The sequence below is a fragment of the Rhinatrema bivittatum genome, chromosome 2 (genome assembly GCF_901001135.1).
Source record: "Rhinatrema bivittatum chromosome 2, aRhiBiv1.1, whole genome shotgun sequence".
Lineage (NCBI taxonomy): Eukaryota > Metazoa > Chordata > Amphibia > Gymnophiona > Rhinatrematidae > Rhinatrema > Rhinatrema bivittatum.
In genome coordinates this window covers 156,067,857-156,081,875 of record NC_042616.1, presented here as the reverse complement: position 1 = coordinate 156,081,875, position 14,019 = coordinate 156,067,857, and the positions used below count along the sequence as shown (strand labels likewise).

At 47.2% G+C, this 14,019-nt stretch overlaps 1 protein-coding gene across 2 annotated transcripts in view; it reads left to right on the top strand.

Annotated features, from left to right (window-relative positions):
- The first annotated feature begins 7,833 nt into the window (after positions 1–7,833).
- The window catches only part of PTER (phosphotriesterase related), a 93,442-nt gene continuing 87,256 nt past the window's right edge, over positions 7,834–14,019 (top strand). The window contains exon 1 of one of the 2 annotated variants that reach the window (XM_029588768.1): positions 7,834–7,974. The gene's annotated coding sequence lies outside the window, so the exon portion shown is untranslated. Of the gene's footprint in view, positions 7,975–8,006; positions 8,146–14,019 lie in introns of those variants that run through there. The other variant, XM_029588773.1, reaches the window with a different exon arrangement.

Genomic DNA, 14,019 nt, shown 5'->3' with positions numbered 1-14,019 from the left:
GGACATGGGGGAAGTCAGGAGTGAGGGTCAGGCAGCTCCCCCCTGTCTGTGAAGCCAGCCTCTCACTAGTAATGCAGGGAGGGAGCTGTCTCAGACTTCACCATCCTCCCCCCCCCCCCTCACCCACACACCATTCACTAGCTGGGACATGGGGGAAGTCAGGAGTGAGGGTCAGGCAGCTCCCCCCTGTCTGTGAAGCCAGCCTCTCACTAGTAATGCAGGGAGGGAGCTGTCTCAGACTTCACCATCCACCCCCCCCCCCCCCTCACCCACACACCATTCACTAGCTGGGACATGGGGGAAGTCAGGAGTGAGGGTCAGGCAGCTCCCCCCTGTCTGTGAAGCCAGCCTCTCACTAGTAATGCAGGGAGGGAGCTGTCTCAGACTTCACCATCCTTCCCCCCCCCCTCACCCACACACCATTCACTAGCTGGGACATGGGGGAAGTCAGGAGTGAGGGTCAGGCAGCTCCCCCCCTGTCTGCGAAGCCAGCCTCTCACTAGTAATGCAGGGAGGGAGCTGTCTCTGACTTCACCATCCTCCCCCCCCCCCTCACCCACACACCATTCACTAGCTGGGACATGGGGGAAGTCAGGAGTGAGGGTCAGGCAGCTCCCCCCTGTCTGTGAAGCCAGCCTCTCACTAGTAATGCAGGGAGGGAGCTGTCTCAGACTTCACCATCCTCCTCCCCCCTCACCCACACACCATTCACTAGCTGGGACATGGGGGAAGTCAGGAGTGAGGGTCAGGCAGCTCCCCCCTGTCTGTGAAGCCAGCCTCTCACTAGTAATGCAGGGAGGGAGCTGTCTCAGACTTCACCATCCTCCCCCCCCCCCTCACCCACACACCATTCACTAGCTGGGACATGGGGGAAGTCAGGAGTGAGGGTCATACAGCTCCCCCCTGTCTGTGAAGCCAGCCTCTCACTAGTAATGCAGGGAGGGAGCTGTCTCAGACTTCACCATCCACCCCCCCCCCCCCCTCACCCACACACCATTCACTAGCTGGGACATGGGGGAAGTCAGGAGTGAGGGTCAGGCAGCTCCCCCCTGTCTGTGAAGCCAGCCTCTCACTAGTAATGCAGGGAGGGAGCTGTCTCAGACTTCACCATCCTCCCCCCCCCCCCTCACCCACACACCATTCACTAGCTGGGACATGGGGGAAGTCAGGAGTGAGGGTCAGGCAGCTCCCCCCTGTCTGTGAAGCCAGCCTCTCACTAGTAATGCAGGGAGGGAGCTGTCTCAGACTTCACCATCCTCCCCCCCCCCCTCACCCACACACCATTCACTAGCTGGGACATGGGGGAAGTCAGGAGTGAGGGTCAGGCAGCTCCCCCCTGTCTGTGAAGCCAGCCTCTCACTAGTAATGCAGGGAGGGAGCTGTCTCAGACTGGTATCAGGGTTAGGGCACTGTGTGCAGGAAGATCACAACACTCCTGGTATTAATAGGGATAGGGCACTGTAAGAGATGACTGTAGTAGATTGAATAAAGATCTGATGTTTCTGCTCTCCTCACACCAAACAAAAACAACACACAAGCAGAGAAGCCCTTCTTACAAAGCTGAGCTAGTGAGTTAAGTAGGAGGAAAAGTAAACATACTGGTGCCAGTGTGGCTACTTAAAAAATACACTTACCAACAATCAATTACATATATTTGAACTGTGTACAGTTCCAGCCAGGACCACCTTTCTAAAATGCACAGTGATTGGCAAATTCAACATGCACTAGCATTTCAGGTGCCTGCTAACAAAAATAATAAACAGACAAGTTCTAGTCACGTGAGTGCTGATCATTACATTACTTTTTTTGTCAAGCTTCCAACTGTTTCCATTTCACATCCCCCCAACCATATTGGTAACATCAATAGATAAGAGCACAGCCAGCCAATAGGAATACATACATACATATTCATTCCTAAGTGACCTTTACTGACCTGGGAAGTGTGAACACTTTGTTACATTTTCTGTTGGTGTTCGTTAGTTTCCAGTTCCATTTCCCATCCCCCCAACCATCACCTCAGTGGTAACCTTGGTAACATCAATAGATAAGAGGGCAGCCAGCCAATAGGAACACATATTCATTCCTAACTGACCTTCAGTGACCTGGAAAGTGTTTATTTGTATCATTTTCAGTTAGTGCGCACTAAATCGAGTTAGTGCGCACTAACGGGGAGTTAGTGCGCACCTTAGCCTCGCCTGGGGGGAGGAGCTTGGAAGATCGTACTGCCGTATGCAGTGAGTTCTGTGGACTGCCCGTGTCGTCACACACGGACGTGATAGACGACTGGATGTTTCCGTTTCAATTGACTTCCGGTTTTAGGGTATTTAACTTCCGCTGGAGGCGGTCGCCATTTCAAAAAAAGAGACGCAGTCCAACGGGGCTGCCATGGATCATTAAGAAAAGATGTTACCAAGGATCGACAAGGCTTCCCTATGACGCTCTCAAAGAAACAGACTTCGAAGGACACCCCCTGAAGCAGGACGGGTTCCGTCCGAAACACAGCTGTGTCGGGTGCACTACTACCAAGGAGTAGATGAGTATCTGTGTCCTCTCGTTCAGAATGTGTGACATTCAGGTTTTATTATAATGAAAAATTTTCAAAAAAATGGACTATCGTTGATTTAAATTAAAGTAAGGTGACCCTATACGAAAATAGGATCTGTTACACAATACAGACTCTGTTAGTAAGGGGCCTACATATATTTGGTTTTTTGCATGATTAATGAGACAGTATATACTGGTGATACCTCTTTTGGTTTGGAGTTGTTGAGAAACGATTCGGTACACTGGAGTACAGTAAGTGTGGGTTTGTTGGTTGAGACTTATTTGATAGCCATTCACTATGAGATTATGCAGTGGTACAATTCTTGCAGTTTGCATTGAATGTGCTGATAGAGTTGCAGCTAAAAGATTTTCCAACATGCCAGAAATTACCAGGACTAGCCAGCAAAGATATATATAGACAATTAACATCCTAGATCACTCCCCGATAGGAGATGAGGGACTTCAGAAATCACTTTCCATCCACCATTCACTTGCTTCATCTGCAAATACACACACCAAAAGAAGAACTATACTTTATAATATATAGTTTCAACACTTTTATTATACATACAATCACATATGCTATGACTAACTAGACATTTAAAATCTGTCTAACTCACACATACCCATACATTCATCACTCATCTCACATAAAATCCAATAAACGTTTTGAATATGTTTCTCATAAAAAACATTTTTGTTGCTCCATTAAATTCATCAACAAAATTATATGACGAATCCTTCTGCTTTTAATTAAATCAGATCCTTCTACATTGAATCAAGTCCAACAAAGAACTTTGTTTAACCCTATTGAGAAAGGGCTTCTTCAGGGACAAATTAAAGAACTTCAGCGTCTTCAACGATCTAATTCTTCAAGGAGCAAATTTCATCACCAAAACGCAAATATCCATGAGGATGTCTTCAACACATGACTAGTACCGAAACTTCAATATCTTCAAATTTCTTCAAATGTCAAAATGCTTCACACAACTTCAAGTGCACATGAAAATTTCTACACCATACGAGGTCCTCCACGAATTGAGAGTGCGGGGCTCCGATATAATTCTTAATACATTCACAGCCTACTGGCTTTTTCATTGATTCAGAACTTCAAACCATTAATCCAACTTGTTCACCCGGAACTGACGTTCTCCTCGGGCTTCACGCATACTAGAACGTCTCCTCGGGCTTCTCCATACGAGAACGTCAGTTCCGGGTGAACATGTTGGATTAATGGTTTGAAGTTCTGAATCAATGAAAAAGCCAGTAGGCTGTGAATGTATTAAGAATTATATCGGAGCCCCACACTCTCAATTCGTGGAAGACCTCGTATGGTGTAGACTCCTCTCTCTCTCACACATCACATTCACACCCCCACTCTCTCTCTCACACATGCATATATGCCCTCTGTCTCTCTCACACAGACACATGCCCCCTTTCACTCGCCCATATCCTTATACAAATTCTTCAGACTTATGAGCTCCTGATCCTGGGCATCTCGTCTTCTTCTGTGGCTGTTGTCCTAGGCCCACCAGGCCTCTTTCTTCTTTGGCAGTGAGTGGGATGGACTCCGCTCACAGCCCACCTTGGCATCTCTTCTTTGTCTGCGAGTGAGATGGGTTCCTCTTGCGGCCTCTCCACGCCTTTTTCTTCTTCATCAGCCACGATTGGGTGCGCTCTGCTAGTGAGCTAGCTGGGTCTCTTTCTTCTTTGGCCAGGAGCAGGATGGGCTCCATTCGCATCTTCTCTGGGCTTTTTTCTTTCTCTTTGACCACAAGTGGAGTGGTTCTGCTTGCAGCCTCTCCAGGCCTGTTTCTTCTTCTTTGGCCGTGAGTGGGATGCACTCCACTAGCAGGCCCACCAAGCCTCTTTATTCTTTGGTCACGTGGATCTGCTTGCGGCCTTTCCAGACCTTTTTCTTTTTCTTCAGCCTCGAGCAGGTGGGTTTTACTTGAGCTGGCACCAGGCCTTTTTCTACTTCTTCGGTCATGAGCAGGATGGGATCCACTCATGGCCCTGCCGGTTAATGGATTGGGTGACAGCAAGAATTGCGTTTATCAAAATGTTATTTCCTACTGCTGCCAGACTGGTCTCATGATAAGAGCTGCAAGACTGGCCTCATGGCAGCAGATGATGTTTGGTTAAATGTGACTCTTGCTGCCGGCAGGAGGGCGTTAGGGTAAGGATGAGGTAATGCTTATTTGAGAAATGAGAGATTCAGGAAGAAGATTAGGATAATGATAAGGGGAGGTGCATTCCCTCTACGGGGAATGGGGCTAGTAAAGTCTATAAAAGATACCCCCTGGCATCTGTGAAGTGTTGTTTCTAGCGTCCTGAGGATAGACAGGGCATTTGAGGCATCCAAAGATTTCTACAACAAGGAACAATTATGATTCCAAGTTGGAGAAAAGTGCTAAGATGTGCTAGTGGCCTCATAGAGGAATGACACCTTACACCTTACTAAGAGAAAAGGTATAATCCTAGTCTGGGAAAGCTTTAATAAAATGACTCTCTAATTAATTTTTTTTTTTGTTAACCCTCCTCTGTTTGATGTAAACCTTCGTTGGATGTAAACCAATGCGATATGACTTGTGCCATGAACGTCGGTATAGAAAAGAATTTAAATAAATAAATAAATAAATAATGAGGCTATCCCAGAGACCTTGAGGCTAAACTGGAATATGAGTAGGATTCCTCCTGCTCAAAGAAGAGTGTGAAAATACTGAATCTGTTTTGCATATTGGATTGTATTCAGCTATTCAACTTAAGATTCTACTATTGTTTCTTATTGTCCTGTTACTTGGATTTACAAATAAAATTCATTGGAGCCGCTGCAATATAAAGCGCGGAAATCGGGCACTGAAAAGTCAGCGCCCGCTCTCCTAATGCGCGCATGGTGTCCGCAAAGGGGGCGCCATGCAATACCCAAATTAGGGGGTCGCGCTAGCAAGGAGGCACAAGGGTCACTTGCGCGACCTTAGTGCCTCCTTGCTAACGTGACCCCACCGCAGCTGCCGGTTATGAAGACCGATGCCGGTAAACTCAGCGTCGGTTTTCATAACCGGCCATCTGCCAGTAATGAAAATGGCCGCCGATAAACTCGATGATAATTGATGATGATCCCTGGTGAACTTTACCTGTTCCACCGTGAGTGGTGCTGTTAGGGTGGAATAGTGCTTGATGAAGGTACGGTAATAGTTTGTGAAGCCGAGGAAACGGTGCAATGCCTTTAAGCCAGTGGGTTGAGGCCACTCTTGAATGCTTTTCAGCTTTTGAGGGTCCATCTGGAAGCCGTTCTTGGAAACGATGTACCCCAGAAAGGGCACTGATTCCTGGTGAAAAGCGCACTTCTCGAGCTTCGCATATAGGCAATTGTCACGTAGCCTTTGTAGTACCTTTAGCACGTCTGCCTGGTGTGTCTGGATGTCCTGAGAGAAAATCAGGATATCATCTAAATGTACCTCCACGCACTGGTACAGTAAATCTTGCAGAATATCATTCATCATATTCTGGACACGCATTTTGGATGGGCTAAGCCCATTATTGCATTGGGAGGAGTTATTCTAGTGTGTCCAAAATACTTGTCCAACCTTGCATCAGGCTGTGCACTAGGCTGACTGCACTATATTGCATCGGCCCCAACATGTTTAATTACAGGGCTCTCGGTCTTCTTTGATTCTGTCATGGTAAGGGCTGCAAGGTTTGACCCTTGCTGCAGAATTGTCTGGTCCCAACCAAATATCTGCAGGAGATAGAGGATCAGGCCCAGCCAGGAGAAGTAGCACTGGAAGCTGTGGCAGTGACAATGGTGTCTTCTCCCCCCCCCCCCCCCCCCCCGATCTCACGCACCCTCCTCCTCGGGGATAGGAGAAGGACAGCAGCAATGACCTGCCTTGGGACAAGTCCTACTTCTCTGCTGCCAGGACCTGAGTGTTATGCTTTGAACTATGCTGTTCAAAGGGTGATGCTTGGCCCCTAACAGCAGAGGAGGAACCATTGGATAGTGCCTGTCACATGATAGGGGCAATGGGCAGCCTGCAACATTTTGAATAATGGCAGCTGCGGGGCCTGGGAGCAGGATTTCGTTCTCGGACCCCCCACTCGACCTCCAGGGACATTTTGGTGAGTCCTGGAAGGTTTGGGAGGGTGGCCTAGGGTGAGCAAGGGGTGTCAGCTGGTGGGGTGGGGGGGGGGGGGGGGGGCTGAATATTTTAATAAACAGGAAGGGCTGGGGTGGGTTCTGCATGTGTTTTTTTTTTCCAATTAAAAAAAAGAAAAAAAAAGAAACACAAAATGTCATGATTTTTCTTTTGGTTTTTTTATACCCACATAATGCAACCAAATAGGAAATATCATCAGTAATTTATGTTTCGTTGCAAAAGAATGCCCAACCCTAGTTGCATCCAGTGTTCAGTGCATACTCTCCCCATTTTGGTGGAGGCTCAAGAGGGGAAAGATGATGTGTGTGCTCCAAAAGTGGGTCCCAGCTATCTGTGACCAAACTCCAGAAGGTCATGCTGTAGCTAGTATAATAAGAAGCATGCATGATTGATTACACATTCTCAGAAAGGAGTTCCTACAAGTTCAAGAGCCATGCTTGTGACTCATGTTGTGAGATGTTGAAGGCAGAGCCCAGGTGCTGGCCTGGATTGGAGCAGGCAGTGGTGACTTTTCCGTGGCACATCTGATCAGGTTTGAAGGCACGCTGCTTGGGAAATACAATTAGGCCCAGTTAATGTAACAGGAAAAGTGATAGGTGGAATTGGAAGAATCGTTCACTCTTACAGTTATCAACCACATCATACCAAACTGATTTATTATTATGTGTATGTAGAACAATTCTAGGCTTCATTTATGAAAGATTTTCTGCAGCTCTGTGCTAAAGGGGAAAAACCTTTAATAAATAAGAATAAGGAAAATATAGCCTTTACTTACTAAGGCTTTTCTTTCCTATTCCACGTCCATATGAAAAAAAAAAATCTTGGTAAATCAAGCCCATAAAGCGTTAGAACGCAAGGCAAGGAGCAAATGGAATGCCTACCAACAAATATTAGAGTAGGTAACCGTGCCCTGCTAGAGGTGGCAGTACACTCTGGCAAGGACGTCATGGGTAAATGGCGATCCCTGACAGTTGCCAGCATTATGACCTCCGGACTCTGGAGCCCGCTCCTGGCTTGGGAATGCGGGAGGAGCCTCAGTGCACTTCCAATCCCAGCCTAGTCTGCCGCCTGTGCCACGGGCAATAATGGGCGGGGCTTGCAGCGGCCCGCCCCCTGCCACATTTGGCTCCACCCTGTCCCGGGCAGGCCGAATGTCCTGCGGTGAGGTCCCACGCTTTTTGCGAGAGAGAGCCTGGACGGCGACGGTGCGTCGGCCATCTTTGGACCGCTTTCCCCCTCAGGACGCATCTTCTGTTTCTGTTGCGAAGAGGCAAGTGCTAAAGTCTTGACGTTTGTTATAAGAGATCGGCAGAGAGGTGCACGCGGATCTGTCGGGTTGCGGGAGGCTCTGCTCCCAGCTGCTGAGCACGCCAGAGACTTGGCGAAAGCTAAAGGCTGAAGTGTTGGCGATTCGGAGGATCCCTTCTGCCTTATTTAACTGGTCGGCATCTATTTGAAATTCTTTTTTACTCTTGGTCCTTGGGGTATATTGCAGGCCCAGAGTTAATAAAACTTCAGTGTCCTGGGACTTTGCCGATTGTTCCCTTGACAAGTGTTACATGTTTTCAGAAAACTGTCAATAATATGCATATGCGGTCGATAATAGGCTGTGCTTTTATTTACACCTCCTCAAAAACAATTTGACTTTTCTTTTTAATACACTAGAAGGATTCGATCGTAAACTGTACTGAGAAAGCACTGTCTCTTATATTAATTTTTACAGTGCTGTGCACGTCAAGTAGTTCTGTAGAAGTGATTAGCATTAGATAAGAGGTGTGGCTTTAAAAAAAAAAGGAGTTCACAATCTAGAAACGTTAGTTCAGACATACTCGAATTTTCTTTGAAAAGTTTCTTAAGACAAGTTTGGTAGGTCTCCTGAATCGCTAGCAGACCGATGCAATATCATCATCATTGAACACCTCCTCTCTTATTGCGTGCCTATCCACCTCTCCCAGGCGCTTGATTTAATTTTTAAATGGGCTGTCGCGGTAGAAAAGAGGCGCTGGGGAAAATTGTGCGCATCTAGCGCCTCCTCGGCATCGGGTGTCCAGGAGAGGTGGCTGTAAGCGCGTTAGGAAAACGGACACTCAGCTTTACGAGCCTCACTTTTCCTAACCTGTACACAGCCATGGGTTAGGAAAATGGATACTGGTTAGTTGAGCATTTGTTTTCCTAACCTGACTTACTGTGACACATTTTATTTTTTTCAGTTCTGCTTTTTTAGTTTCCTCCGACTTAATATTGTGGTGATATTAAGTCAGAGGAACTACAGAAAGCAGTATTTTCTGCTTTTCTGTAAACTTTTGGGGCTTCTCTAGAATTAATGCCTTCTCCAGGGCAGGCATTAATTTTTGAGAGTAAAAATGTGCAGGTCGGGTGCACTTTTTATTTATTTTTATTTTTTTTTGCATTGGTGGGTAATAGCCTCATCAACTTGAATTTACATGTGATGAGCAGTATTAGCTTCATGGTTGTTTGGACACATGCATTTTGGATACGCTAATCCCCTTATTGCATGAGGGGTTTTGGACGCACGTCCGAGCACCAATAAAGTCGTGTGCTCAGCTGAGCACACTGTATTGCATCGGCCTGTAGGAAAATAATTGCCAACATACGGGCCAATACAGTAAAGTGCACTCTGGTGGAGCGCACTGTTAGCCTGGGTTTGGACGCGCGTTTTCGACGCGCTAGCTTTACCCCTTATACAGTAAGGGGTAATAGAGCATCGAAAATGCGCGGCCAACCCCCCCCCCCCCTGAAACTAATAGCGCCTACAATATGCAAATGCATGTTGATGGGCCTATTCGACATTCCCGTGCGATACAGAAAGCAAAATAAGCAGCGAAGCCACACATTTTACTTTCAAAAATTAACGCCTGCCCAAAGGCTGGCACCGAGGAAGTGTACAGAAAAGCAGAAAAAACTGCTTTTCTGTACACCCTCCGACTTAATATCATAGCGATATTAAGTTGGAGGCCCCAAAAATAAAAAAAAATTAAAATGTGCCCACGGCCGGCAGGTCGGAAGATGGACACTCAATTATGCCAGCGTCCATTTTCCGAACCCGTGGCTGTCAGCAGGCGCAAGAACCGACGCCGGAAAAATTGAGCGGCAGCTGTCAAACCGGCTGACAGCAGCCGCTTCTATGAAAAAGGGGGCGCTAGGGACGCGCTAGTGTCCCTAGCGCCTCCTTTTACCGCGGGCCCTCATTTAAATACTTGATCGCGCGCCCAGGAGAGTGGCCTGGGTGCGCGTTGGGAGAGTGGGCACTCTCCTCGGAGCGCCGGCTCACCCACGGATTTTACTGTATCGGCCCGATATTGAGCAGGGGTTTTTCAATGAACAACCAGTTGATGGCTGAATAAATAAGGCTAGAGGAAAAGACAGCTGAAACACAATGTTACACTTCTTCAAAGGAAGAAAACTGAACATGAAAGCAGAGTCTGAAAGAGGGAAAAACCCTGCTGCTGGATGTTTCAGAATTGCCAAATTTCCCATTTTCTTCAGGGAAATCTTGGCCCAGTCATAGATTTTGAATCCAGTTGATAGTGGCATTTTTGACTCTCCGTCTTCCGCTTCAGATTGCTGCTAGGGAGGTATCGAAATGTCAAGACCTGCGCAGTGTCTCTTTTTTTCATAAAGGAGTCACTGGTGACTCAATCATGAGTACATTTTGTGAGTGCACTAAATCCCAAGATGAACACTAAAGAACAGGGATGTGAATTGAGCTTTGGACGATTGAAAATATCGTCGATATTTTCAAAATTGTCAGAAATTGGGGGCTCTCCCAAAACAATAGGAAAACCCCACGATATTGATCGTGGGGCTTCCCTTATCGTTTTGGGAGAGGGCGGGAAAAACGGCACACAAAAATATCCCCTAAACCCACCCCGACTCTAAAAGTAACCCCTTAGCTTCCCCCACCCTCCCGACCCCCCCCCAAAACCTTTTTACAGGTACCTGGTGGTCCAGTGGGGGTCCCGGGAGCGATCTCCCGCTCCGGGCCATCCTCCGGCTACCGGGCCGTCCTTTGCCCTTACCTTGTGACAGGGTATCCGTGCCATTGGCCGGATCCTGTCACATGGTAGGATCACTAGATGGCCGGCGCCATCTTGTGCTCCTACCATGTGACAGGGGCTGACCAATGGCACCGGTAGCCCCTGTGACATAGTAAGGGCAAGGCTATCTGCGCCATTTTGGTTCCTGGCACCCGACGGGAGCCGTATGCAGCCCGAGTGCAGGAGGTCACTCCCGGACCCCCGCTGGACTTTTGGCAAGTCTTGTGGGGGTCAGGAGGCCCCCCCAAGCTAGTCAAAAGTCCCTGGGGGTCCAGCGGGGGTCCGGGAGCGATCTCCTGCACTTGTGCCGTCGGGTGCAAGGAACCAAAATGGCGCCGATAGCCTTGCCCTTACTATGTCACAGGGGCTACCGGTGCCATTGGTCAGCCCCTGTCACATGGTAGGAGCACAAGATGGCGCCGGCCATCCAGTGATCCTACCATGTGACAGGATCCGGCCAATGGCACTGATACCCTGTCACAAGGTAAGGGCAAAGGACGGCCTGGTAGCCGGAGGACGGCCCGGAGCGGGAGATCGCTCCCGGGACCCCCACTGGACCACCAGTGGGGGTCCTGTGTCAGCGGCTTGGCAGCCGATAAACAAAACGCAATCGGGCCCGATGGGGAAAAAACCCGCATGTGAATCTGAACCGGAATCCGAACCGATTCCGGTTCCGATTCACATCTCTACTAAAGAATATCCATAGATTGCTGCCTTCAGGCCTCTTTTGGTAACAGTCTTACTTCTGCCAGTTGATAGGTTTGGGGTTTGCAGTTGGATGGGATTTAAAACATGGCTGTTTTGCATAGTCCATTTAACAGTGGCAGTGCAAGGCAGACCCTCAGTATGAGAACCCGGTATATAAAATGCCTGCAGGTTAAGACATTGAGAGGATTTGCTACATGCTGACAGAATTCATCAGTGTCTTAACAATAACCGCCACCCCCCCCCCCCAAAAAAAAAAAAAAACCCAAAACAGTTTAATTATACCAGCAGTCAAACACTTTTGTTTCTCTTCCACCTCTTCTGCTTTGTGGATGTTTGCACAGTGTGGTAAAACAGTTTGCAGAGGAACTATAAGGGGCTTATGTACTAAAGGTTTTCTACCTGTTTGTTTCTATAGGAAAACAATTTAGTATATAGGTCCCTAACTATGCTAATATGTTAATTATTAGTTTGTACTATGACCAAATCATGGAGTTGTAACTAATTTGTTTTCTCTTAAAACAATGGCTCTTACCTTTTTTTTTTTGGGGGGGGGGTCATGGGCTCCTTTGAGAATCTGAGGAAAGCTATGAACCCCCTCCCCAGAAGAAATGCACATGAATACATACACACAAAATAGTACCTGGTTCATGGACCCTGTGAAGCCCATCCTGGACCCCAGGTTAAGAGCCTCTGTTTTAAAACATGCCGTTGGGTACTTTTAATTCTCTCTCTGTGGAAATAAAATTTGCATTACTTTTCTTTCCAAGCAAGCTTTATAAATAGGATGACTTTTCTTTAAAGTAGCTTTATTTAATGCTGTGAAACCTGCAAATATACTGCTAATGGATTAGGGTCATTAGTTTCAATATGCACCTCTGAGTGCAGAGCACCAAGAAGCAATAGTGTGCAGCTCTGCTATTTTCGTTTGGGCTGATGTACTAACCATAACCATACCAGTGCATACATTTCAGCATGGGTGGTGTTAGGTTACTACCAAGGCAGAATTGGACACACATAGGCTGGTGGGGATGTAGGTCCATCTCCTCATTAGGAAATTTAGGGGGAATGGAGGCTAGCAGTATACTTCTATTCCTGTCAGAAGCTATGTTTTAAGTACCAAGGTACTTAAATCTGCTCTGGGGCCATGTACATAGCCTACTAATGAGGCTGTTAGCATACTATTTATTTATTTATTTATTTAGTAACTTTTATATACCGACGAACGTTGGGAACATCTCGTCAGTTTACATATAACAGAACTGAGCAACAGGCTTTACAATTTTTGCGTAATTAGATAATTAAATAAGGAACATTCAGAGCATACAAATAACAGATTAGATTATATAAGTAAAATTATAAAAGTGTGATACATGAAAGAGGTTATCTAAACGGGGGTGGGTGGGGAGGGGGAGGGGGAGCTCATACTACTTAGTATGAGCTGGTGCATTAACATTTAGCATGCCGACATATTAGCTAAACAGCACATTCTTTTTCAGCTTTGGGAGCCTTTGTAAATAGCGCGTTAGTGAACATGTTTTACCCATGCTGTTATAGTGCGCTTTAAGTACATCAGCCCCATTATGACTGCCCGGAGCCTCCTATACCTTGTTAAAGTACCCAACCCCGGTGTGTCTGTCCTGCATGGGTGAAACCATAAAAGTATTTATTTGGGACAGGAACCCTGACCAGCTCTTTTCTCTGCCCCTTTCCCCAGGTTCTGGATCCTCTGGCTTGGGGAGAAATGGTTCCTTTCAGGTCCAGTGCAGGGGTGGCTGGCATCCTTGAAGTCTTCCCTGGGAGAGGGGTCTCTTTCTGTGAGTGCTGTGTGCCAAATTAATACACTGGACTCAACTGAATTAGTGCCCAAACAAGTTTACTGAAGGAAATAGTTGCAGATGGCACAATAAATATGATTCCAGCACCACAGTCTCTCTTCTCGATTACAGTTTTCACCACTTTCTGTGCAGGAATCTTTCAACAGGCAAGGGATCCTGCCACCCTCCTGGATTAGGTGAGATGGATGTCCCGATGGGGAGGGTAACCTTTCAGCTGGTTAGGGAAACCCATTCCACGAATGGCCAAAAATTCTGTCCTTACTCGGAGAGTAAACTGTCTCTCTCTCCCCAGGGGCTGATGGGCATCCTCTAGAATCCTTACAGTTCTGTCACTCACAGTTAGTAGGTTATTCCACTTCTTTAAATTTATCTCAGCATCTGACTCTCCTTGGGATCCAGGGGGGGAGGGATGATCCCTGGATGTAGGCAGGTTTTCTTACCCTGCTTCTCTGCAGGTAGGAAGGGGCAACCAAACAATCTTTCTCCTTGGATGTCTAACTTAATAGTCCTTTCCCTTAACTGAAGATAACATCAGAGTTATCCCTTGCAGCGGGTCACCACCTCAGATGGGCAGGTCTTCCCTATGCCTGGGTGTCCCGAACACAGGGTTCCCCATTCCCTGAATCCAGGAAAGGCCCAGGTGTCCAGCAAGGCTCCTACCAAGAAAAGGTCAAAATCCTGAAAACAGCCCGGAGGGGTATCCAAACCAACTAG